This window comes from Leopardus geoffroyi, chromosome B2 (genome assembly GCF_018350155.1).
Source record: "Leopardus geoffroyi isolate Oge1 chromosome B2, O.geoffroyi_Oge1_pat1.0, whole genome shotgun sequence".
In the NCBI taxonomy this organism is placed as follows: Eukaryota; Metazoa; Chordata; class Mammalia; order Carnivora; family Felidae; genus Leopardus; species Leopardus geoffroyi.
In genome coordinates, this window is record NC_059332.1 from 22,006,078 (window position 1) to 22,032,306 (window position 26,229).

The window sequence follows — 26,229 nt, forward strand, 5'->3', positions numbered from 1 at the left end:
GAGATCTTTTTTCTCCTCTGTAATAAAAAAATAGCCAAGTGGACACCTACTATGTGCCAGATACTCTTCTAAGCACCTCGATATATATTCCCTCACTTATTTCATCCTTATAACAGCTTTGTGGGGTAGCTGTATCTCCATGATCCCCCATCCACAATGTGGAAATCCCAAAGTCTTGAAAAAGGAAGATTTTTTTTGAAACTCTTTTAGTAAAAAAAAGTCTGATCTAAACTGAGAGTTCATAGTCTACTCAGTTTAATAGTCTGTTTAGTCTATTATATAGTCTTAATTTAACCCACCTAGGTTTCATTGCAGAAATATTAATGCGATTGATTAGTGGGTAATGGGTCTTGCACCAGACCCCACTGAAAGTGGTTATAAAATACAAAACTTATTATTTTTCTAAAGTCAAGAAATTTGAACTATTTATTTTATTATTAATTTTTGTTGTTGTTTGAGAGACAGAGAGAGAACCAGTGGGGGAGAGGGGTAGACAGAGAGAGAGGGAGAATCTTCAACAGGTTCCATGCTCAGTGCAGAGCCTGACACAGGGCTTGATCCCATGACCCTGGGATCATGACTTGCCCTGAAATCAAGAGTTGGACACTCAACCAACTGAGCCACCCAGACACCCCAAGAAATTCTGAATTTTAAAATACATCTACTGGGGCGCCTGGGTGGCTCAGTTGGTTGAGCATCTAACTCTTGGTTTTGGCTCAGGTCATGATCTCATGATTCATGAGTTCGAGCCCTACATCAGGCTCTGAGGTGACAGTATGGAGACTGCTTGGGATTCTCTCTCTCCCTCTCTTTCTGCCCTTCCCCTGCTCACTCTGTCTCTTTCTCTCTCTCTCAAAATAAATAAACTTAAAAAAACTTAAATACATCTGTACTCAAAGATTTTAGTTTAGAGATTCTGGGCTTGTTCTATGATGGTCCTTGTTCTCTAAAGAAGAAACTGAGGCATAGTTAGTAACAAGTTCAAAATCACAGGTGGTAGAGCCAAGTTGAAAAGCAGACAGTTAGGCTTCAGACCCAAGTTCTTGACTCCTGAGAAAAAGGTGTCTTTATTACGGTGCCTTTATGCTTCCTTATCTTCCCCTCCAGTGATGTCAAAGCAAATGACCCCACTACTTGGAAATTGCTTGTAGACTTTGCTCTTCAGCCAAAGCCAGGCCTATACCACATGGCCAGTGACAAAATGGATGAACCTATGTGGGACATAAATATCTTATTAGAAGAATATCTTCCCATTAGAAATGTGAAGTGACAATAGAAGAACAAGACCTTCAAAGTCCAGAAGAGAGAGGCCATGGAAGGCAGCCAGTAAAATGGCGAGCCCCTAAAGGAGTCTAATGAATGGCATGTCTCCTATCTCCACTGGACACTGTTGAAACAAAGGGTCAGACGATTTCATGGCAAGCTGCTTAATATTCAGAAATTGAGGTCTTTTCTATTTCTTTGAAGCCTAGATATGTCAGCTCCAATTGTAAGGTTATTGATGAATAAAGCAAGGGAAAAGGCACTTTGTACTTTTCAGGCAAAACAGTGCTTTCCATGGCTGTGGCCTCTGCTCACCTGGAATTTAATTGTGTTAAAAAGTCATGGCCCTGAGTTGTCAGTTTTTGTTCAAAAAGCTGGTCTTTCCTTTGCTCAAGCTTTTGAACTATAAGATTGGAGACTCCCCATCAGGGAGTCAAAGATGAAGTCACTTAAAAATAGTCTGTCCGTCACCAAGGGCTTTCCATTTGATTGCATGAGAGTCTTTCATCCCATCTGTGTCTGTCTGTCCCTACTGCTGCCACCCTAGACAGGTTCCTCATGGTCTCCCAGGATCCACCCCAGGCCTCTCTGAAATCCACGCTCCAATTGGCACCCAGTCTTCCTGCTGAGATGCAAATCTGTGAAGGACCCCTCCCCACCCCGACCAAGGCCTTTCAGTGGTGCCCCTTGCGTGTGTCCACAAGACCTTGTCTGATTTGGTTTTCCCTACTCCAATCTCTGCCAGCCCTCAGTTCCTATAGCAACCCGGCTCTTTCCTGCCCAGCATCTCCAGCACACGCTATTACTTTGCCCTGGAATTCTGTTATCCCCTTCCTCGTCTTGATGCTTATGTTTCCTTCAGAGCTTAGCTTAATGCTGGCTTCCTGGAGAAAGCTGCTCTGACCCTGGCAAGTCCCCTAAGTAGGCTTATGCAGCCGGTGGACCTCACCTCTTCACAGCACTGCTCATAAGCCATCATTCGATTTAGGTCAGATTCCTTCATAATGTATCAGGAAAGCTTTCTTCCTTCCTCCCTCCTTCCCATCCTTCCTTCTATTTTTTTTCTCTGTTTCCCCCTGACTCTAATATGACCAGTGCCTAGCACATAATTGGTACTCAGTAAAATATTTTAGACTTAATGGATGACACAGAGAATGAAGATGACCCAGAAAGCTTGTCTTTTTGGCCTTGGTGACTGGGCTTCTGTATTTCATGGGCCCTTACAAGTAAAGCAAAGGAGCTTTGTCCCTCCTCTGAGAGTCTATGATGCTCAAAGAAGTTAGCAAAGCATGATGTCATCTTTTTCCAAAAGTATATCACAATTTCCTTTTCTCTCTTTTTGCTTCTCATTCTTAAAGGAATATATTCTAATTGAAGGATTTGGAGATATTTAGAATAACCCTCTGTTGTAGGGAAGTAGGGCAGGGAAGCTAGGGAGAAAGGAAAAATAATCGTCCATAATCTCAATACCCAGAGATAACCCCTACTGAAATTTTGTGAAATCTTCTTTGAGTCCACATGCACACACACACACACGCACACACACACGGTCATATCATACAAACCATACATACTGTAACATACTACAGTATTTACACTGGTCATTTAGAATTCTTCTAAGACATAATCCTTAATAACTGTATCATATTCTAATCCATGGTCATATGGATTGACCATGATTTATTTAATCAATTCAAGCTTTAGACATTTAGACTATTAATCACTAAATAATAGGAGATAATGCTATAGTGAATTTCCTTATTGTTATATTTTTGTGCATCCATAATTATTTCCCTAACATAAATTCCTAAAAGTGAAATGCTTGGTGAAAAGAATTACCAAATTTTTAAGGCTTTTGGTACATGCTACCATATTGTTTTCCAGATACTTTGAACAATATAACAGCAGCCAGGCATTATTATTTCAAAATTGTTTCTGTCAACTGAGTAGATAAATATTGGTTTCTCCTTGTCTTTATTTATATTTCTTTCTTATAGTTCATACAGTTGAGCTATTTTTTTGGTCATTTATATTTCACATTATTATTATTGGTCATTTGTATTTTATTATTTATTTTATTTTATTATGTATTTGTATTTCATTATGTATTATTTTATTATGTATTTCACTTATTATGTATTTTATTATTATTGGTAATTTGTATTTCTTCTTCTGTGAATGCCTGCAAATGACTATTGCCTATTTTTCTATCATGATTTCAAATTTAAATAGAAGAAATTGAAAGTGAGAGATGGCCAAATTTAGACCTTCATGAAAATCCAATCAACAAACATTTATCGTCACCTTTTTGCATGGTGCTCTTTATTCTTGGATAAACTGTGTCAGGAGATGGTACCAGTAAAGAAGATCCTGCCATGAGATCTGTTTGAGACTTAAATTTACTCAGAGGATGAGGCAGATTATTAATAAAATATACAGTGCTTATAATACAGAAATACAAATAAAAAGGAGTTTTGATATAAGACATTATATTAGCTCAGATAATTTCTTTATATTTGTACATGATTAACTTAGAAGTCATGTGGGAAAAGGGGAATTCTCAGCTACCTTGCTTGGCTGCCACTCTTGACAGTGAACATGTGACTCCAGGTCGGCACTCCTGCTTGAAGTATATGGTCTCTCTGGAGAGCCTCTGAATGTTGTGTAAAAATGGAAGAGGTGTGACCAATTCCTTACACTTTGAACAGATTGGAAATACCGTTGCTTAGCAATTGCTCTCTCCTAAGTACCCACCGGAAGAGGAAACTAATAAGGGAGGGTTTGCATGATGTGGGTGGAGTCAGATTGACCTTCTGCATTCTGGCCCCAGCACTGACCACTATATGACCCTGGCAGATCATAGACTCTCACCTGTCAAAAGAAGCTTTCTGATGCCATGTTTCAGGCTTGGACACAAAACTAGATTAAATATGTATGGAAAGTGCTTGTTATACATTTGGCATTAAAAAACCTGGTAGTCCTCATTAGAGAATAACTGTGAATTAGGGGTTGGGTTGGGTTATATATGCCAACAAACACAATACTTTTGCAAAAAGAAGCTAATGGAGAAGACTATCAATAAAATACTAATTGGTTCCTAACAGTACTAAGATTAAAAAGATTCAAACTTTTTGGTGAACAAATAGAAATTCTTCTTTTAACTTAAACGTGAATAATTTATTTTCCATTCACTAGTAGAATAAATCTTGCTAATTTTTGGAAAGAATGATTGGAACAGAGCTATACTCATGATACTCATGGTTTTTCCAGGCTCCTTGGTTACTGAGTTTTGTCAAGGAAAACAGATTACACATCTTCCTGTGAACACTGACATAGCAACGTTTATATATTTACTGCTTCTCTCTACCTCTTACTTCCACCTCATGATGGCCATGTAAGTAGACAGTCAGATATTATGTGTCACACTTCTGTATCAAATAAAAGAATTTTGCCATTCACCCTTGAGTCTTTGCTGCCTTGAATGGTGTGTAGCCCATCGTTCATGGTCCTTAGAGTTAGATGGCTGGATAGTGATAATAATAAACAAGTAATATTTTTGAGGGTTTCCAAGATGGCAGGCACTTTTGACACGGATTTAAGGTAGTTATAATATCAGTTATGCAGATAAAGAAACTGAAGCTTGGAGCAATGAGGGAATTTGTCCAAGGTTCACGTAATGGCAGAGACAAAACTCAAATCTAGGGCTAATATCCAAATCCATCTTCTTAACTACAGCACTCTACTGCTCCAGCAAACAGATAAACAAGCTCTATAATAAAGGAATAAATTCACAAAGCTTTTTATGGGTGGCTTTGGGACTAAATATGTTGGACTACTTGAGCTTTCTTGCCTACCTTTCCTGTGCTGTATTCTGTCTGGTGCTGATGACAGACTGAACTGCCATACCTAGAAATCACTTTTGTTCTGCCTATTCTTTGACTTTTTTTATTTTATGCCTTTTTCTGGCTTAAAACAGTATTTCTTTGGTATTCCATTTTATCTCCTCTGTTGGCTTTTCAGCTATCCCTTCTTTTTTATGCTGTTAGTGGTTGCTCTAGAGGTGTGTCATCCAACAGGCTAGCCATTAGCTCCATTAGCACCTGAAATGTGGCTACAATAACTGAGATGTGCTCATTGTTTAAAATATACACTATGGGGTGCCTGCATGGTTCAGTCAGTTGAGTGTCCAATTCTTGATTTTGGCTCAGGTCATGATCTTGTGGTATGTGGGCTCGAGTTCCACATAAGGCTCTGAGCTGACAGCCATGGAGCCTGCTTGTGATTCTCTTTCCTTTTCTCTCTGCCCCTTCTTCTCTGTCTCTCTGTCTCTCTGTCTCTCTCAAAAATAAATAAACATTAAAAAATAAAATACACACTAACTTCTCAAAAATTAGTATAAGCAAAGGATGTAAAATATGACACTAATAATTTTTATGTGACTACATGTTGAAATGATAGTATTTTGAAGATATTGACTTAAATAAAATATCAAAATAAACATTCTATTTATCATATGGTTTTATAAATTTTTTTCAACGTTTATTTATTTTTGGGACAGAGAGAGACAGAGCATGAACGGGGGAGGGGCAGAGAGAGAGGGAGACACAGAATCGGAAACAGGCTCCAGGTATCATATGGTTTTAATGTGGCTTATTGAAAATTTAAAATGACATAGGTGTCTTGTGCTTGTTTGTATTCTGTTTCTATTAGACAGTATGCTGCTCTAGGGATTATAGCATGCATCTGTAAGAAGCTTGCACTAGTACATGTCCATTTAATCCCTTCCATTCTTTATTCTACAATACACATTTAAAATCTACATATGTTATAAACCTCATAATACATTATCATAATTTTTTGCTTAAACATATATTAAGACCTGTGAAGTTTCAGAGATATCACCCTCCTTGCAAGCTAATAAATTAACCTGTTATTATTTCATGAAAGCTGGCAGAAGACATGAAACTTCTGGGTCAGAGATACAGGGCTTTATTACTCACAGTATAATGAGCAGTATGAAAATCAGCATATTTACATTGATTTCTCCCACTCCCAAGTCTCACATGGGCAGTGTGGTGGGCCAAAATGGATGCAATATATATAAAGGGTTTGTGATGCAGCCAGGGAACCCATGGTCAAGGGCCTGGAACTTTTGGGACAAGAGGTAAACATTATAAAAAACATAAAAAACAGAAAACAAAAGCCAGTCTTCCTACTGCTGGTAAATGAGCAGTTCTCCAGTATCCATGGCTATAGTCGTGACCTACTTACTGGCTGTTTTGCTTAGCAACATTAGTTATTCCTTATTAGATATTAGATATTAGGTATTATTAGATATTATTAGACAGATAAGCCTTGAAATCTGGTATATGCAGCAGGAACTTTCACAGACTCTCACAGCCTACCACAGATTGCCTCTTCCAATAACAGTCAATTGTCTTTGAAAGAAATGAAGAAATGAGAAAAAAAATCTTTCCTATTTATCCACATATTTGACATTTTAGTTCTTTCTTTTGTGAAAATCCTACATTCCATCTATTATTATTTCCTTTCAAACTGAAGAACTTTTAGTATTTCCTGAAATGCAGATCTTTTCTGGTAATGAATTCTCTCAGCTTTTATTTATCTGTAAATGTCTTTATTTCATCCATTTTCTTTGAAGATTTTATTTTTAAGTAATCTCTGCATACAACATGGGGCTCAAACCCACAACCCCGAGACCAAGAGTTGTATTCTCTACCAACTGAGCCATCCAGATGCCCCTGTAATGTTTCTTTTACTCTGAATGCACTTAAGGTTTCCTATCTTTGATTCTCAATAATTTGACGTTATGGTTTTATCTATGTTTATCCTGGTTGGAATTCTTTGAGCCTCTTGGAGCTTCAAGTTAGATTACTTAAAATTTGGAAAAAGTTAGGGCATTAGTTCTTTAAATTTGTTTTTTTCTCTCCTGTTTTTTTGGGACTTTGATCACTTACATGTTAGACCGTTTGGTATTATCACACAGATCAGTGAGGCTCTATTCATTTTTTCCATCTTATTTATCTCTGTTTCAGTTAAGAAAGTTTCTACTTGAAGTTCAAAATATACTATTTTTTATTTTCAATAATATATTTTTCAGTTCTAAAATTTCCATGTGGCTTCTCAGTTCCATTTCTCAGCTGAGACTACCTTGTTACTCTCATTATGTTAATCTTCTCCTTAAAGTCCTTAATTATATTTATAATAGCTGTTTTTAAGTCCTTCTGAGCTACTTTTAGTATAGGAGTCATTTCTAAGTGTTTCTGTTAACTGATAATGAGTTACATTTTCCTGCTTCTTTACAGTGTTTAGTTACTTTCCAATCTATGCTGGGCATTGTAGATACTATATGTTGAGAGTTTGAATTATATTGCCTTCCTTAAAATAATATTGAAGCTGCTAACAAAAAATTATTGAGCAAGTAACCCACTGAAGCTCAGCTTGATCATGTCAAAATCTGATTTTAGGCTTTTTTAAGGTGGGCTTGGGTGGTTAGAGAGGTTCTATCTCTGGTACGTGTCTTCTTTTAGGATTTCAGTTGGATTCCAATAGTAACTCCATGCTGGCAGGTGAAACTCTATTATTTCCCAACACACTGAGACCTCCAGAATCTCTATCAGTTCTCAAACTCTTCTTAGTTTTTCTTTGTCAGGCTTTGTAAAATTTTGCCCTGTATGTGTACAATAGCATTTGGGCAAAAAGTTAAGAGAACCCCATGAAAATCTAGTTACCTCAGCATCCCTTGATTTCTGCTGTTCTGAGTATCGCTGTCTTGTGCCACAGTTTAGAAAGTACTCCACTTCCTCCCCAACAGAAAACTAAGGCAATGGGATCATATCTGTGTTTCCCTTGTTTCAAGTACCATAGCCTCATGGTACCTACTGTCCCATTCCTGAAGATAATTGTTTCATATATTTTATCTAGCTTTACAACTGTTTAGGGAAGTGGGTAAATTTTATGCTTATTATTCCCTCCATGCAAAAAGTCCCTAGAAACTTTGGAAGGTTGGTTTATTTATATCTGAGTCTACCTGACATCCAAGCTGTTGCACTTTCCCCTATATAGTAGTTCCAGGATGGTAGGTTCCATATCTTAGTAAAATTTTAAAAACCAGGGGCCAATATTTGAAAATTCCACAGGTAACATCATACTCAGAGGTGGAAGACAGCTTTTTACTGAAGATGAGGAACAAGACATGGATTCCCACTTTTAAACACTTCTATTCAACCAACTACCAGAACTTCTAGCTATAGTAATTAGGCTAAATGATAAAAGTCATTTAAATTCAAAAGGTTGGAGTAAAATTATCTCTGTTCACAGGTGATATTCTTATATCTATAAAACTCTAAAAATTCCATACAAAAATATCCCCTTCAAATTGATACAGCTAATAAATGAATTCAGCAAAGTTACAGGATACAAATCAACACACAAATATCAGTTGCAATTCTAGACACTAACAGTAAATGATCTGAAAAGTAAATTAAAAATTAATTGCATTTACAGCAGTATAAAAAGAATGAAATACTTAGGAATAAATTTGACCAAGGAAATGAAAGACTTGTATGCTGAAAACTTCATAACATTTTCAAAAGAAATTAAAGACAATGGAAAGAAATTAAATAAATGGAAAGACATCTTATGTTCATGTATTAAAAGACTTAATATTGCTAAAATGCCAATACAACCCAAAGGGAGTTACAGATTTCATGCAATCCCTATAAAAATCCCAATGACACATTTGGCAGAAATAGAAGGCCCATCCTAAAATTCATATGGAATCTCAAGAGATCTAAATAGCCCAAACAATCTTGAAAAGGAAGAACAAAGCTAAAGGAGTCATATTTTCTGGTTTTAAAATTTACTTTGAAGCTACAGTAATCAAAACAATGTGATACTAGCATAAAGACAGACATATAGACCAATGGAATAGGATAGAGAGCACAGAAATAATACCTCATACATAGTGAATTTTGACAGGAGTGCCCAGATTGGTCATAGGGAAATGGCAGGGTTTTCAACCTGTGGTGCTGGAAAAAAACAGATATCTACATGCAAAAGAATGAAGGTGGACCCTTACCTTACAACCTATAGAAAAATCAAGTCAAAGTGGATCAAAGACTTAAATGTAAGAACAGAAACTATAAAGCTCTTAGAAGAAAACATGAGGAGAATCTTCATGACATAGGATTTGGCAATGGTTTATTGGATATGCCACCAAAAACATGGGTAAGAAAATTAACGTTAGAAAAATAGAATTCATCAAAATTAAAAACATTGTGTATCAAAGTACAATAACAATAGAATGAAAAGACAACACAGAATGGGAGAAAATATTTTCAAATCATGTATCTGGTAAGGGATTAATATCTAAAATATATAAAGAACTCCTAAAACTCAACACAAAACAAACACACCAATTTAAACAAGGACAAAGGACTTGAATTGGTGTTTCTCCAAAGAAGATCTATGTTACATGAGAAGATGCTCGTCATTGTTAGTCATTAGGAAAATTTAGGTCAAAACTACAGTGAGATACCACTTCACACATGTTAGGATGACTATTACATATACAAAAAAAAAGTGATACAATGGAAAATAACAAGTGTTGGTGAAGATATTCAGAAATTTGGACGCTTATGCATGCTGGTGGGAATGTAACACAATGCAGCTGCTGTGGAAAACAGTTTGGTAATTCTTCAAAAAGTTAAACATAGAGTTACCATATGATCCAGTGAAGCCACTCATAGGTATACAGCCAAGTGAATTGAAGGCAGGGATTGAAACAAATACTTGTACATCAATGTTTATAGCCGCATTATTCACAATAGTGGAAAGGTGGAAGCAACCCACATGTCTATTAACAAAAGAATAGCTAGACAAACAGGCATATACATGGAATAGAATGTGATTCAGCCTTAAAAATGAAGGAAATTCTGACACAAGCTACAACATGGATGAACCTTGAAAACATGCTGAGTGAAATAAGCCAGACACAAAAGGACAAATATATGATTTAACTTATATGGATCTCCTGGATAGGTAAATTCATAGAGACTGAACATAGAACAGAGGTTCCCAGTGGTCTGGGGAGGGAGAAATGGGAACCTACTGTTTAATGGGTACAGAATGTCTGTTTGGAGGGCTGAAAAAATCTGGAATAGTGGTTATGGTTGCATAACATTGTAAATGTACTTGATGCCACTTAATTGTACACTTAAAGATGTAAATGGTTTTAAAAAACTAGTGTTGATAGCTTTTTATTTTGCGATAAATGACATTAGAAGAAAACCCCAGGTACCTGGGTGGCTCAGTCTGTTAAGCATCCGACTTTGGCTCAGGTCATGACCTCACAGTTTGTGGGTTCAAGCCCTGCGTTGGGTTTTGTGCTGATAGCTCAGAGCCTAGAGCCTGCTTCAGATTCTGTGTCTCCTTCTCTCTCTGCCCCTCCCCCATTTGTGCACTCTCTCTCTCAAAAATAAACATTAAAAAAAAATTTTTTTTAATGTTTATTTATTTTTGAGACAGAGAGAGACAGAGCATGAACAGGGGAGGGGCAGAGAGAGAGGGAGACACAGAATCTGAAACAGGCTCCAGGCTCTGAGCTGTCAGCACAGAGCCCGACGCAGGGCTCGAACTCACGGACCGTGAGATCATGACCTGAGCCGAAGTCGGACACTTAACCGACCGAGCCACCCAGGCGCCCCTAAAAAATTTTTTTAAAAAGAAAAAAACCTCAAATTATCTATTCTTGCTATAAATTATATTTACAGAAAGGACATTTTAATACCAAAAAAGAAAGAAGAAAGAAAGAAAGAAGAAAGAAAGAAAGAAAGAGCACATTCTCAGATTAAAACAAGAGTTCTTTACAATCAAGACAGTTGGTGACCTCACACTGACTTGATATTATTCTTATTCTGCTTGGGCCTAGAAAAAAAATGTTTCTTGTACCTCCTCATGCCTGTGGGTAGGTATATCAGCATCATTGCCCATCACCTTCAAAAGGGTTTTTGAGCTGAGTTGACAACACCAGGGTGATTTTATAGTGGCATAGAGCCAGAGTGATCCTGTACAACACCTGAATTCTTTACATTATTCCTGGAATATGTACTATACACGTTTTATGCTTAAATGTTTATATGTGATTTTCACAATACTGTAATCAGCTGTGATAGGCAGTGAAGGAAGGATATTCAAGAGGTATATTTCTATACCATTTGTGTGTTTTACGGTGAGCCCCATAGCACTGGTGCAATTTAAAAAGAACATTTGAAAACAGTGTTCAACTAGTCAGTGCAAGTTGAGATTGTTAACTTTCACTTTTAATAACATTTCCTCAACCTGTAAGAATATCTACAGGGGCTTCAAAGTCTGCTTCCTGTTGTAGGAGCGCCAGTTTTGGGTTTCTCTGATTTTGACACTTTCAGTAGCGAGAGGAACTTCTAAAGTGATCATCTCTTTTGATTTTTGTTAAGAGGGGGATGTTTTGCCTCTATAGTGAGTTGTCTTTGGAAGATGAACATAAGATGTTAAAACTGACCTGTCAGGAAATGAATAAGTCAACATGTCTTTGTTAAAATGTAAATTGTGGAAATACATAAATATCTACTCCTCTGTTGAACAGAAGAAATACAACTCTCATGAGCATACCTTAGGATTTTGAATTTTCCTCAAGGACAGAGCTTCAGACAGAGAAAAGGAAGAACTCATACATGGAAGCAACATTCATACTTCATTAGCTTAACCTCAAGTGTGACCGTGGCGTGGCCCTTTAGGAAGAAAGGCACAATTAGATACGGAACTACTGAACTTTGGTTGGCTCTGGATCTTACCTCCTAGACTTTCCCTCCCTGGAGACAGAGAGGCCTGTTTGTATTGTGTATTTTTATTTAGAGGGTCAGTTGGAACAAGGAAGAGAAGCTTAAACAAACTGCTCTCTACTGCCTTTTTTTGCACTAGTTTTTATATCTCAGACTAAAGACTCCATTTAATTCAAAGTGGGAACAGATTTTCAAATGTCAGGGACAGCTGTGGAGTGATTCTCTCAAAGTCCCAGGGCTCAAAATACTTGTCAGGCCTGGAGAACAAGGAGAAAGAAACTGTCCTCCAGCTGTTCAAATAGAAATCATAAAAATTGTTGCCTACAAAAGATTCCCTTTAAAGCCAGCCATTCCTCTCCTCCCCACCAACCCTACCAACTCTCCAGTGTAGAGCTTCTTTATGCCTCTTTATTTCCACCCATCCCAGTTTTCATGCTGCACCCTTAGAACCTGTGCTTGACTCTTATCTCTCTCTTTCCTCCTTTGGCTGTGTGGTATGGGGAAAGAGCATGAACTTGGAAAGGACATGTCGCGGCATACACAGCCTGATCTGCCTGCCTTGTGGTGAGTATCTTCACCTCACTGAGCCTCAGTGTCCTCACATGTGTCATGGGGATGATGGCTTTTATTTCCTGTAGTGTTGGTGATTAAATGAAGTAGTCCATGAAAAAGCTTCTGCTGTAAATTGGACATTAAGTGTGAACAACAAAAAAAAACCCAAATCAGAAACCCAAGCCTCCCCTCACCCTTTTCACATCATTTCTCAGCCTCATCCCTCCTTTACTATGCTCACTCCTTAGCCAGGAGCCTGTGTCCCCTCCCACCTGAGATAATGGGATAGCTTCCCACCTGGTGTCCCTGCCTACAGTCTCTTTTTCCAAGCCCTCCTCTGTGTCATGGAGACAAGGAGTTCTGAACCCCACTAGACATTTGTCTTCTTATGCACAGAACCTTTTGTGTGTCTTTTTCTACCCTCAGGATGGTATCAAGTTTATTGGTCTAATATTATTGGCTCTTATGGTTAATTTTCCCAAAGTAGCTCCAACCTTTCCTTTCTCCACTTTCCTGTCTAACCTCCCTATTCATGCCAACCATTTGTCTTCTGTCCCCTTCCATGTAGACCACGTAGGTTCCCACCACCACCCCTTGTCCTTCCCAGTCTTTGACTTCATCTCCTTTTCTCTATTCAAAGATACTTCTCCATGAACTTGTCTCAACTACCTGGGCTTTGGGTGATGTCTCTCCTCTGATGTCCGTTGCACTATCTCACCATCCCAATGACATTTACTGAAGAGTGTGCTCTATTTTACATAGGGTCTGTCTCCTCATCTGGACTTAGAGCTCCTTGAGGAACTGTCAAATATAACATTAGACCTTTGAAATCTAGAAGAGTGCTCTTCACAAGACCAATAAATCTGAATTTCTGAAGAACATCAAAATAGGATGTACAGAAAGAAGGTTCCCCTGATCCCCCTGCCCTTAGCCCCCTTTCCATTCATGTATTTCTGTCTTGAATAATTGCTCACATTATATGAGCATGAGCTTTAATATTCATTTATTCTTTAAAATTTTTATTTTATTAAGCATCTACTAAGTGTTAGGCACCATGATAAGCACTGGAGGTACAATTGTGAAGAAAGCTTTTCCTAAGTCCGTTTGCTTATAGAAGCTTGATTTCAACTCACTTCTTAAGCATTTGGGGAAGGGCAGGGGTAAATTCAAGTTTTGTAGAGCCAAAAGCCTTTACCATCTTTGGATCCTCTTGAAGTAGAAGTAATAAAAAATTGCAAATACAAATGCATGTTTAAATTAAAGATTTAAAATTATAAAAGAAATAATATATTATTAAATTTAAAATCATTAAATTAAAATGTTGACAAGTATCACAAACATAGCAAAAATAAAAATAACATTTTAACTAATTAGCTCTCTGACTCTCCTTTAAGTACTTGTTTCTCCTAGAGTTGTTTGGTTTCAGTCTCCTCAGATGGCACTTTTATAATATTTTCCTATAAAGAGATGAGGAGGATGATTCAGTCTTTCCTTTAGCGTTGTTGGTTGTTTTTTTTTTTTTTTTTAATTATTGATAGTTTACCAAAGAAAAGATTAGTTTCCAAGTTTGTTTTTTGGCTGATTTTTAGAATTAGTGTCATATTTGGAAAAGCATCTACTGAGTTTTTTCATATAATACTGTAAGATTCAAGGACTTTTCAATGTTTTTAATATACTGATTAATCTCTAAAAATATCTGTGACTTAGCAACACTCATAAACTATTTTGTCACCACGGTTCTCATTCAGTGGCTTCTTATAAGTTTTAGGTTATAGTTGGTCATCTCCATGATTTGTGCCAAATCAGTAAGAGTTCATTCTTTTTCCATTTTGCTATGGGACTTATTCCTCTTCCTTAACTGGAATATCAAACAGCCCAAAGAGCCCATTCCTTACTTTCACTCACAGTGTATTTCTTTCTCTTAATGAATTCCTACTTTGGGTTTAATATAAAGATTTTTTTTTTTTTTTGCTACAGCTTGCTTCTCAATATTATAAGAATCCTTACTAAATACATTGCTCATTTTTATAACTTTTATATTTCATTAATTTTTGGTTGCATTTTTCTCTTAACATTTTAATATATAAATTTAATAATGACCAAAATAAATACCCCTTTTCTATACCCAAATTTGGACTTTGGTTTTTCACTTGTTTCATTGATATATTCTAAAACCTCTTGCCACTTTGCAAGTAAAACAGTGTCTTCAAGCTTTATCAAAACATTGTTTTCTTTTCAAAAAGAAAACAAAAGAGACTGATTTGTTTATAATTGTATTTGTCTAATCCTCCAGTATATATCTGTCCAAGAGAGCTTCCATTTTGACTAGGTGCCTGTAAGAATTGAACCCTTCACTCACAGTTTTAAATGTCTGATGATTGGAAACATTTTCCACAGATTCCATTTCAAACCTTGTTTCTCTCCCATGACTCACATACTTCTATTTGGTGCTGGGGAGACTGCATAAGGCACCATCCTGTAGGCCTGAACCTTCTACTCAGTGCCAGCAGGTCAATAGAGTGGGTGGTGAGAGCATTCTTGATGCAGTTCCTACTCCAGGGCCATCCATAGTAACTCCATACATGCACATGACTGGAAACCACAAAAATATCCTCCTCATGGCCAAAACAACAACAACAACAAAAAATAGATGCTCAATTTAATCTCCCCTTAGCACCATTCCCCAAATGCCTTTAACCCCTTCACATGACCCATCAAGAAAGTAAGTGTAATGGAGAGTTGGTCAGAGTGGTTTTAACCAATCCCAGGCTGATAAATTTTACAAATTATTACCTGCAACACACACTGTGGAAGCCCCTTTTAGGTGTTGGAAGGGACCATGAAAGTGAGGGTCCTAGAGCCCATTTCATTGACTTCATGATAAGTCTATTTGGCAAAGGATAGGTGTTGCCCTCTGCTGACTTCCAGGAACTTGAGTCCTTTACAACAGTGCTTCTCAGATTGAGATCCATGGACCAGAAATATCAGAGTCACCTGGGCCTCTAGGAATGCAAATTCTTGCACTCCATCCTAGGCCTACTGAATTAGAATTGACGTCTTTGGGTGGTTCTGCTGCAGGCTAAAAGCTTGAGAACCATTGCTTTAGAATTATGCTATCTAATATGGTAGCCATATTACCATGGTAGATATGGTAGCCATATCTAATATGGTAGGTATGTGGCTATTAAAATTGGTAAAAATTAAATAAAACTAAAAATTTATAGCACTATTGGACAGTGTTGAAATCAAACATTTCTATCATCACAGAAGCTTCTATTGAACAGTGCTGTTTTAAATTTTACGTCATGTAGGTTTGCTCATATCCTGACTCCCACCCACATAGAGCACAATTGTATATCTCAACTGTAGCATTTACACACTGTATCAACATTATTTATTTATGTGTGTACTTCTCCGTCTGTAAAGTGAGTGAGTTCCAGATGAACTCTGCATTATTCATCTTTATGTCCACAGAGCCTGGCCTGGAGTCTAGTACATAATGATTGTGAAACAAATGTTTGTATAATAAACAAATAAGTGAAATATACCAAGATAAACTATTCTTCTCGAAGGATGGAGACATTTTTCTATGTTTCTTCTGTAATTCTAATTTGTGTGTCTATCTTATTTTACATGAGAAAGCTCTAAATTTATTATGAATGCTTTGATTTGGAGAGGACTAAATCTACTTTCATTTGAGAAAGGGCACTGGCCTTAAGTTTACACTTTTACTTGAAGGGTAAATGGGAATTTCCTTTATTTGCTGAGTCTGACTAATTTGGAGACACACTCTTCAGTGAAATAATCTTCTTTTTTTTCCCCCAGAAATCCCAGGCTGTTCTTGAAATAAATAACACAGGATGGGAAAAACATTGATAATACTGCCATTCAGTCAATAACACTAAGATAAGAGCCAAATTATTCCACCTACTTAAATCATTTTTATCTAGCTCACAAAAGGAAGATAATTTAATTTCAGGAGATTGGAAACATTGATTGAGCTGTGAGTCCCTAAGGCATTTATTAGACAAATGAGACCAGTGAAAAAGAAATGTGTTTTTCATCTTTAATTTCCATAAGAGATTTATAGTCAAACTCGGGAGAGTTGATTTTTAAAACATAACATTTCCCCCCACAATTGACATCCACAGGACATTGTAGATGAAGATGTAGCAGAGGAGCTGATGGAAGGTGGCTCTTGGGTTTTATGCTGTATCATCTCCTCTCAAACCTGCAGTCTTTGTTCTGAAGCCAAAGGCTACAAAACCAAGGAGCAGCTATCACTCCTATCTATTGCTTTTTAAATTGCACAGACCTTCAACAGATTAATTATAACTATTATTACAGGGCACACCAGCTACACATGATTATTTCTATCTAGGATGAAACAGATGCAAAATTTTTAAAAATTCAGTTCTAATACCCATCTCAATTTGGGCTTAGTGGAGATGAGAACAGAGAAGAATTTGTCTCAGTGCACTCAGCCTTTTTCAGATCCTAACTGTAATAAATAAAACAAATGATCCTATAGAATCAGTCACCTCCTTCCTCCCCACGAGGTTGTATTCATGCCAATCTAGCCATTTCTTCACGGAATCCCCAGCCCATCCAGCGTTTTTCCAATTCTAGCTGTGGTTATTTGTCTATATTTGCTTGCACCAAAGGTGAGGCATCCTTATAAGGGTAAGGAAGATTGGCAGTGGGGGAGGGAAGAGAATCCCATGCAATTCCAGACTGGACCCAGCATGTGCTCTAAAGAGAGGAGGATGCATTGGCTGCGGGGGCGGGGGGGAACCCCTGGCCATTACTGCTCAGGTGGGTCACTTCAGCCCTGCTCTTTAAAAGAAAGTTTAGGATTTTCTTCTTTTTTCATATGAATATTTTTCTTATTTTAATACATTTTTACTTACAGTATCATATAAGAAAATTAAGAAAATTGGAAAATATCTAAGGTATTTAGAATTGGTTTTCTTGTGCTTGGAGTTCTTTGTCAACACCTTCCCTGGTTTTCACTCAGATGTTTCACTGCTGCCAAGTGTGAACAGGGACAGAATAATGAAGTAAGAACCAAGTGTCATGTAGCTCCATTTCTAGGAAGTGAATTCTGACCCCAAAGACAGAGGTCTAGACCCATTCATAGGAGGTGGGAAGGTGTATTGGAAGAATACACATTTTAAGGACAGGTGGACCTGGCTTCAAAGCCCAGCTCTGCCTCTTTAGAAGGTATTAACTGACCTCTCTGAGCCTTAGTTTCACTAGTTACAAATGTTGAAGTAGTGTAATAATAGCTTTTAAAGTTTCTAACTCAAAATATCATGCCCCTACTATCACAGTTTCCCCCACTGTTCTCTTTATGCACAAATATATCCCAGTAACCCATAGGTCGTGCTATGCTATTTGGCTATTGGTTCACATCTAATTTGTCTTTCTACCCAATCAGATTTTTTCCAAGTGTGGACATGATTTTGTACACAAACACAATTATAGTGACTCTTCTGACCAACAGGCCCTCAATCTGGTCTCTGGGCATTCCTGCTTAGCCCTTCTTAGGTTTCTAAGGGGGGTGTCAAAGATGGTTGAATCCCTTTTATCTGCTCCTCCTCATTGAAGCACAGTTACAAGCTCTGGAAATAATGCAAGAGATATCCAAAGAAAAACTTTGAATGAGAGAAAAAGATGAATTTGTTAGGGATCCCAGGACTGGAGGAACAACATAGAGGCAGGGCATCTTAAGTTCCCCAGCCAAGAAAAGAAAGCCATCCAGACTTGGCATTTTCCATCTCCCATCCTACCAATGGAAAGCAGCCCCAGGAAGCTGATTCCTCCCCCACATTAAAGAGGAGTCCCTCTGTCTACATTCAGTGTGCTCAATACCACTAGCCATTGGGTATCCCACAAACAATAAGCAGACAGGCAAAATATTCTTCCTTGACAGAGAGTAGAATCTATGAACTTGAGGACAGAACAATAGAATTCACTCAATATGAACAACAGAGAGAAAAATAGCCTGGCATAAATGAACGGAGCACCAGGGAGTATGAGACTCTAAAAAAGATTCAACACTTGTACCATCAGAATCTGAGAAGTCTGAGACAGTGGGCTGGAAGAGGATTTGAAGAAAAAATGGCTGAAAACTTCCCAAACTTGGCAAAGGGCACAAAGGAACAGATCCATGAAGATGAGAAAACCCCAAACAGGATAAGCCAAAAGAAATCCATGTCAACATGCCATAATTAAACCTTTGAAAACTAAAGACAAAGAAAATATCTTGAAAGCACATCAAGCAACACATTATCTGTATGTGAACACCAATTCAAATGAGAGTGGACTTCTCTTTAGAGACCTTGGAGGCCAGAAGGAATTGGCATAATATTTTTAAAGTGCTGAAATGAAAAGATGTCAATCACAAATTCTTTATCTGGTAAAAGTATCCTTCAGGAATAAAGAAGAAATAAAGACATTCTGAGACAAAAGAGGACTAAAGGAATGTGTTGTTACTGGACCCACCCCTAAAGACTGGTTGAAGGAAATTCATCATGTAGAAATGATTTAAAAAAAATTATGGATCACCAGGAAGGAAGAGGAAACAAAGGAAAAAGTAGAAATATAGGTACATGAAATAGATTATTCTTTTCTTCAGGAGTTTTGCAAATTGTGTAGTAAAGATTTTACCTTACCTAAAGAGAAGTCTGGCCTTTGTACTTGGCCCCTGGAGGTAATCTCTAAGTCTTTGGAATGTCCTACCTGACAAGAGTGCTTTTGTTTACCTGGGACCTTGGGTCACATCAGACAGTCTATGCTAAAGGTGATTTATGGCAGGGGGCCTTGGGAACTTGGTATTAGCTCAACTTCTGCAGGAGCTGGAGACTAAGGTCAGCCATCCAGCTTACATAACCAAGTCTCAATAAAATCTCTGGGCCCTAAAACTCAGATGAGCCTTCCTGATTGACAATACTCTGTGAATATTGACATACATCATTACTAGGACAAGTTAGAGTTCTCCATGACTTCACTGGGAGATAACAACTGGATCCCACACTCAGCTGGACACACCTGTACTCCACCCCAAGTACCTCTTTTCTTGGTTGAATTTAATTTGTATCATTTTGCTTCAATAAACACTAACTGTGAGTATAATAGTCTTTAGTATGTTCTGTGAGTCTTTCTAGCAAAATAGCAGGTCTCCCACAGTCTTGGAAGTGCCCAAACTAGCAGTTAGTGTAATAAGGAAATGTGGTCTCAGGAACCGGCAAATCTGGAGTCAGTGTCAGAAGTTGGGGACTCCTAGCTGCACAAATCATAGTAGAGGATTGACACAAAAATTATAACACCATCTTATACTCAAGATAATAATATTTAAAAATGAGGAAGGCAGAGAGGCATAAATAGTGCTCAGGTTTCTACATCTCACTCAAAGTGTTTATACTGCTAGCAATCGACTGCTATAAGCCACATATGTATGACACTCAGAGAAACCACTATAAAAACAAGATAAAGAGATACACTCAAAGACATCAGAAATAAAGATGTAACCCTAACAAGTGTCCATGTAGCCCACAGGAAGAAGGTAAAAGGGAAATAGGAAAACAAGCAAAACAAAAAAAAGAAACAAAGAAAATAAGCAAATAATTAAATGGCAAACTTAAACACTAACATATAAGCATTTACTTTAAGTATATTTTTTGATAGAGACAGAGCATGAGCAGGGGAGGGGCAGAGAGAGAGGGAGACACAGCATCTAAAGCAGGCTCCAGGCTCTGAGCCATCAGCACAGAGCTCGACACAGGGCTCAAATTCACAAACCATAAGATCATGACCTGAGCTGAAGTCAGACGCCCAACCGACTGAGCCACCCAGGTGTCCCTGCATTTACTTTAAGTACAAACGGTCTAAATATATCAGTTAAAAGACAGAGATTGGCAGAGTAGATTAAAGAAAAAAAAATAATGACCAATTTATATGTTGATTCCAAGAAACTCACTTCAAATTCAATGACATAAGTTGAAAATAAAAGGATCAGAAAAACATATTTCATTAAAACATTAATATAGAAATCAGGAGTGGCTACATTACTGTTTGATAAAGTGGACTTCAGAGCAAAAAAAATTACCAGAGAAGAAGACATTACAAAATAATCTACCAAGAAGACATAATGATAGTAAATATATATGCACCAAAATCAAAGTCTCAAAATACATGAATCAAAACTGATAAAGCTGACAAGAGACATAGAAAATTCATAGTTGCAGACCTCAACATCACCTTCTCAGCAACTGACAGAACTAGTGGACAGAAAATCAGTATGGATATAAAATATCTGGACCACACTAATCTACAGAATCTAGTTGCCATATATAGAACATTCCATCCAACAAATAGAAAATACACATTTTTTTTTAACTCTCATAGAATATTTACCAAGATATATCATAAAACTGGGCCGTGAAATAAAACTCAGCAAATTTAAAAGAAACTATACAGTTCTCTGACCATAATGGAATCAAACTAGAAATCAATAACATAAAGACAGCAGGAAAATCCTTAAAATTGGAAAATGGAAATTAAACAAAATGCTTTTAAATAATACATAGATCAAAGAAGATGTCTCAAAGGAAAAATTTAAGAAAACAGAACTGAATGGAAATGAAAATACAAAATACAAAATACAAAAAAAAATGTGAAATGCAGTTAAAGAAGTACTGTGAGGGAAATTATAGCACTAAATGTTTTCATTAGAAATGAGGAGAGGGGTGCCTGGGTGGCTCAGTCAGTTAAGCAACTGGCTTTGGCTCAGGTCATGATCTCATGGTTTGTGAGTTAGATCCCCATGTTCAGCTCTGTGCTGACAGCTCAGAGTCTGGAGCCTGCTTCAGATTCTGTGTCTTCCTCTATCTCTGTCCCTTCCCCACTCATGCTCTGTCTCTCTCTGTCTCTCAAAAAATAACTAAATATTTAAAAAAGTTAAAAACAAAGAAAAAAGAGAAAGAAATGAGAAGAGGTCTTGAAACAATAATCTACATCCCTACTATAAAAAAAACTAGAAGAAGAATAGCAAGATAAAGCCAAAACAAACAAAGTGTAGGAAATAATAAAAAACAGGTATCAGTGAAATGAAAAATAGGAAAATAATAGAGAAAATCTATGAAATAAAAAATTGACTCTTTGGAAAAAATCAATAATATTTAAAAAATCTCTAGCAAGATTGATGAAAATAAAAAGTGTGAAGATATCAATTACCAATATCAAGAATGAAATGGGAGACATCACTACCAATCCTGCAGCCATGGTAAGGATAACAAGGGAATGCTATGAACACTTTGTGCTCGTAAATTGAAAACCTTCCATAAATGTCCTTTCCTTGAAAATAACAAACTACCAAAATTCAACTAAGGTAAAACAGCTAATTTGAATATATCTCTCACTTTTAAAGAAATAGAATTTGCTATTAAAAGCATCCTGAAAAAGAAATCCTTAGGCTCAGATGTATTTAGGGTCCTCAAGACCACACAGAGGATAACGAGTGGGACTCATGGGACCCAGCATATTGTACTCATGGTTAAGATTTATTACAGCAAAAGGATACAGAGTAAAATCAACAAAGGGACAAGTACTTGGGGTGAATTCTAAGGAAACCAAGTATAGGCTTCCAAGAGTCACTTCCCAGTAGAGTCAAACAGTTCTTAATTCCTCCAGCAAAGAGTTATGATACCACATGTGAAGTTCACCTGAGCCTAGATGGCCAGGATTTTTTTTATCAGCGTTGCTCATCTAGGTACATAGTGCCTGTGTGACTGACCATAGTCACTAAAATTCCAGATGCCCGGAAGGAAAGTAGTAGTTTAACACAAACCACACCACACTGTTTAGGGAGTGCTCTTAGCAGTTAGGGAAAGGGGTACATAACTTTGGGAAACTATTTACCACCCAGATTTCCAGACACCAGCCAAGGGTCAACCTTGCAAGCAGGTCTTACAAGGATCATAGCCTTAGGTCTGCAATGTTAACTATTTTCTGCACACTGGAGAATTCCAAAAAACAACTAAAGGAAAATTAAAACCAACTTTACACCATCTCTTCCAGAAAATACAAGAGAAGGGAACACTTCCTGGTTCATTTTTTGAGGCCAGTATTATCTTGATACCAAAACCAGGGAGATAGTACAAAAGAAAGAAAACTATATAGAACAGTATTTCTCATGAACTTAGATACAAAATCCTCAACAAAATATTAGCAAACTAAATCCAATAATGTATAAAAGTAATTGTATATCAGGACCAAGTGGGATTTATTACAGCTATGCAAAGGCTGGTTCAACATTTGAAAATCAATGAACTAGTCTATCATACCATAATCAAAAATCATATGATCATATCAATTGATGTAGGAAAAAATAACCCCCTTTTATGATAAAACCTTTTAGCAAGATAAAAAATGAAGGTGAATTATAGCAACTTAATAAGAGCATCTACAAAAAACGTATGGCCTGAAACATACTTAATGTTTAAACATTAACATACTTAATGTTTAAACATTAACATTACTAATAACATACTTAATGTTTAAAACACTGGATGCTCTCCCTCCAAGATCAGAAATAAGGCAAAGATATCTGCTCTTATTATGCTTATTCAGCACAGTACTGGGAGTTCTAGCTTCTGGAATTAGGCAAGAAAAAAAGGGAGAGGAGTAAAGATTGAAAAAAAGAAGCTATTTGCAGATGACCTAATTGTCTCTGTAAGAAATCTCAGAGAGTCATGTATAAACTGAACTTAGAAACACAGTATCATTTACAATCGTTTGGAAGAAGATGAAATGCTTAACGATAAGTGTAAAAATGACATATACAGTCTGTAGGCTGAAAAAAATTTTTAAATGTTTTATTTATTTTTGAGAGAGAGAGAGAGACTGCAAGTGGAGGAGAGGTAGAGAGAGAGGGAGACACAGAATCCGAAGAGGTTCCAGGCTCTGAGCTGTCAGCACAGAGCCTGACACGGGGCTTGAACTCACAAACCATGAGATCATGACCTGAAGTCTGACACTTAACTGCTGAGCCACCCAGGTGCCCCTGTAGACTGAAAAATTTTTAAATGCTGATAAAAGGAAGTGAAGCAGTTCATAAACTGGAAGACTCAACATAGCAAAGATGTTAATTCTACCTAAACTGACCTATGGTTTTAAGAGAATATCTATCAAAATCAGCAAGGCAACTCTAAAAAAAATTATTTATTTATTTTGGGAGAGAGAGAGAGAGAGAGAGAGAGGTGGAGGGAATGTGTGCATACAGGGAGGGGCAGAGAGAGTGAGGGAGAAAGGAGAATCACAAGCAGGCTCTGCACAGACAGCCCAAATCGAGTTAGATGCTTAACCAACTGAGACACCCAGAGGTCCTGACAATGTAATTTTTTATAGAAATAAAGAAGTTTACTCTAAAATTTATATGGAAAGGCACAGACCTTAGAAAACTAGGTAAAACAATTCTGACAAAGAATAGAGAGGGGGGGCAGGAATCAATCTTTCTGATAGTAAGTCCTACTCTCTAGCTATGCTAATCAAGACTTGTGAGGAATGGGTGGGAGTTAAACATATAGATCAGAGGAAAAGAGTACAGAGCCTGGAAACAGATCCACAGAAATACTCCCAAGTGGTCTTAGAAAAGGTACAATGGCCATTCGATGGAGGAAGGATAGCTTTCCAACAAGTGGTATTGAACAAACGGACATCAATAGTCAGGAATACACACACAGACTGACCTAAATCTGGTATCATAAAAACTAACCAAAATGGATCATGGATTTAAAGGTAAAAATAACCACGGGGCACCAGGTGGCTCAGTTAGTTAAGTGTCAGACTTTGGCTCAGACCAAAGTTCAAGCCCTGAGTCAGGCTCTCCACTGTAAGTGCAGAGCCTGCTTCCAGTCCTCTGCCTTCCTCTCCCTCTGCCCCTCCCATGTGCGTTTGTTCACTCTCTCTCAAAAATAAATAAACATTAAAAAAATAAAGGTAAAAAAAGATAAAACCTGTAGAGAAAATTGGATAAAATGTTCAGGATCTAGGGCTAGGCAAATAATTTTTAGGCTTGAGGTCAAAAGCCCAAATCATGAGCATATTGATAAATCATGGACATATTGATAAATTGGGCCTTATGGAGCTTAATAACCTTTTGTTATGGAAAATTTTCTATAAAGAGGATGAAAAGACAAACTACAGATGGAGAGAAAATATTTGCAAACAACATATCTGACAAATGATTAGAATCTAGAATATACAAAGAACTCTCAAAACCTGACAGTAAGAAAAAGAACAATCCAATTAGAAAACAGTCCTAGGACATGAAGAGATATTTCACTGAAAAGGATATGCAGAAGATATGCAGTTAAAAAGTAAGAATGTTCAACACCATTAGCTAGCATGCTCTGCTAAAAACACTAATGTTCATAGCAGTTTTACTTAACAGCCAAATCTTGGATCAGCCCAGATGTACTTCAACAGGTGAATGGTTAAGCTTCCTGGAGTACTTACAAACTCTGGCTTGGATGAATCTCCAAGGGAATTATTCTGGGTAAAAAAGAAAATCCATCCTGAAAAATCACAAACTGTATTATTCCATTCATATAATATTTTTGAAATGACAAATTTTTAGAAATAGAGGCAGATTAGTGGTTGTCAGGGGCTTGGAGAGATGTGGGTGTGGTCATAAAAGGGCAACAATAGGGAACCTTGAGGTGGTGGAAATGCTCAGTGTCTTGACTGGGGTGGAGGATGGATGAACCTACAGGTGATAAATTGCATGGAATTAAACACATGCTATCCCACTGACATGCACATTCACACACACTCACAGGAGTGCAAGTAAAATTGGAGAAATCTAAATAAGATCAGCAGGTTCTATCAATGTCACTATACTGGTTGTTGTATTATACTGCAGTTTTGAAAAATGTTGTCATGGGGGGGGAAACTGAGTAAAACGTGCATTAAGTCTCTTAACACACATGAAGTCACAACTGCATGTGAATCTACAATCATCTCAATAAAAATTTCAATTAAAAAAAAAAGAATACATAGCCTTCCCTACTAAAATATTGTGTTTGGGTAGCTCTAACAAGATCCCTGTGTCTTCAAAGACAGAATTTCCTGTACCCTACACTTCTACAATTAGAGGGCCATTCTGGTGGCTTTCTTGCTTGATACTGCTGGCCAACGTTAAATTCAGGCTTTTTTTTCCAAAAGCAAATGAAAGTAAAACAATTGAAGTTCCTCTCCACTTGGCATCTGCACATTATTATTGCTTTCTAAATCTTAATGGAAGAAGAGAATAGCAGTTTGATAAATCATGCCTAATATACCAGAAAACTCCAGGGACCAAGCCCTCTGGCTCTGGCAGATGCTAGTTGGGAACCCCCTAGTGGCTATCTGGCTGGTCTGCAGTGTCTCACAAGGCTCCTGGAAGTGCAGCAACTCCAATACCTGGAGGACCACATAATGAATAATTTAGAGACTTTTTTTAATGCAGGCCCTACTTGAGTCCAAATTTAATGTAGTAGTGTGGGGAAACCAGGGTGAACCAAGAGGCATG